Source organism: Setaria italica, chromosome VI (assembly GCF_000263155.2).
Source record: "Setaria italica strain Yugu1 chromosome VI, Setaria_italica_v2.0, whole genome shotgun sequence".
Taxonomy (NCBI): Eukaryota; Viridiplantae; Streptophyta; class Magnoliopsida; order Poales; family Poaceae; genus Setaria; species Setaria italica.
In genome coordinates this window covers 9,709,276-9,711,575 of record NC_028455.1, presented here as the reverse complement: position 1 = coordinate 9,711,575, position 2,300 = coordinate 9,709,276, and the positions used below count along the sequence as shown (strand labels likewise).

At 51.8% G+C, this 2,300-nt stretch overlaps 1 pseudogene; it reads left to right on the top strand.

Annotated features, from left to right (window-relative positions):
- On the top strand, window positions 1-1,394 carry LOC101779649 (annotated as a pseudogene).
- The last annotated feature ends 906 nt before the right edge of the window (window positions 1,395-2,300 follow it).

The following is a 2,300-nucleotide window of genomic DNA, read 5'->3' as shown; positions in this document are numbered from 1 at the left end:
CTCCTCCTCGCTGTCGGCATCCCCATCGTGTGCCTCTCCACCATGTACTACGTCAGGCCGTGCAAGCCGGCGATCGGCGCGGCGGCGAGGAGGAGGACGCCATGCAGGACGGCCACTTCGCCTTCGCGCAAGCCGCCAGCGTCCTCCTCGGCGCGTACCTAGTCGGCACGACGGTCCTCGGCAGCGCCGTCAAGCTCTCCGACGCAGCCAGCTACGCGCTCTTCGGCGTCACTGTGCTCCTGCTCCTGGCGCCCCTTGCCATTCCGGTGAAGATGACGCTGTTCAGGAAAAAGAAGCCAACTCTAGTAGAGCCGCCGGCGTCGGCCGAGGAGGAGCCATTGCTGATCCCATCGGACCTACCGCCGGCCGACGAGGACTCCGAGAAGGTGGACGTGCTGCTGGCCGAAGGCGAGGGTGCCGTGGTGAAGAGGAAGAGGCGGCCGAGGAGGGGAGAAGACTTCAAGTTCACCGAGGCCCTCGTCAAGGCCGACTTCTGGCTGCTCTGGTTCGGCTACTTCATCGGCGTCGGCACCGGGGTCACCGTGCTCAACAACTTGGCCCAAATCGGCGCCGCCGCGGGCATCGCCGACACGACAATCCTGCTGTCCCTGTTCGGCCTCGGCAACTTCCTCGGCCGGCTCGGCGGCGGCGCGATCTCCGAGAAGTTCGTCCGGTCAGTGCTGCTGCTTCCCCGGCCCATCTGGATGTCGCTGACGCAGACCGTCCTGGCCGTCGCCTACCTCTGCCTGGCGTACGCCCTCACCCCCGGCGTCGTCTACGCCTGCGCCGCCGTCGTCGGCCTCTGCTACGGCGTGCAGTTAGCCGTGATGATCCCGACGGTGTCGGAGCTGTTCGGGCTCAAGAACTTCGGCCTCTTCTACAACCTCATGGCCGTGGCTAACCCGCTGGGCGCTGTGCTCTTCTCCGAGGAGCTCGCCGGGCGGCTCTACGACGGCGAGGCCGCGAGGCAGAGGCACAGCGGCGGGCACCCGCACGCGTGCATTGGCCCGGAGTGCTTCAGGGTCGCGTTCGTCGTGCTGGCCGGGTGCTGTGCGCTGGGGACGGCGGTGAGCTTGGTGCTGGCGGCGAGGATACGACCGGTGTTCCGGGCGCTGTACGCCGGCGGGTCGTTCAGGCTGCCGAACAGCAACCAGCAGCACTGAGACACATTTTGAAGCGCAATATTGGTTAAACATGAGGAGTTGTACATGTTTGTCAAGTTTTGGAGATTTGGTTTTTTTTAAACTTTGTGATGATTTCGGAATTGGTTCTTCGATTAAAGCTTAAGGTGAGGTGTGCACGTGTGTGTGCTCACCTGGACAGTACATATGATTTTTCATTTGATTATGTTTTTAGAGGAAAAGATAAAAAAGTATTGATATGACTTTGAATAATTTATATTTATTTCTGATTATTTATTTATGCATGGATTTTGGTAATGCAAGGAAATGTGAGAGCTATTTAAGAATCAAGAACTGATAAAATAAAGGGACCATATCTACTCGGAGAACTTGGAATGATCACTTTAAGTTCGAAAAATGGAAATATCTACACCGTTGACTGTTATGGTCATCAAATGATCCAATTTTAAACAAAGAATCCATACTAAATACAATCATTAAATAGATAAAAATCTATATTTCCACACAAATATTGAAGCAAAAAGATAAATTTCATAATAAAAGAATATGAAATGTTTTTTTACTTATTGAATTTTGGTGTTAAAAGTAGGAAAAAGTACTTATCAAGTATATGGAAAAATTGTTTTTAGAAGAAACTAAGAAAAATTTATATATGAATCTAATACATACGGCAAAAGAAATATGTTACAATCAAAATTAAAACGAATTCCTATTTTGATGTCCTGAAGTAAGAGAAATGAGTTCTTGGAACAAACCGGTCTAGTATGAAACCATTTTCTCCAGCATTTCTTTTTTTATATATGGAGTAGGTTTTTGCAACTCACACAGTACAGACACATATGCTCACAAAAACGTCATTCCGTATTTCTTTTGCACTACTCAAGGCGTGCTAGAATTTGCAAAATCCTGGCAAGTTGCTTGAAAATCAAGTGATACCCACGTGGTTTATTATGACAAAGTTACTTTAATCTTCCCAAACTTACTTGGGCCGGGCCAAGAGCAAGAGCACCCAAGTCGACAATGGGCCCCCAGCAGCGGGTGGGTCCGCTGGAGGCCCATTCCAGCCAGCGACGCTTTCCCGTCCACCGTCGTCCCATTCCCATTTCCCCCACTCGCTTATCACCTCCCGAAACCACTCATCGCCGACCCCGGGGGGCG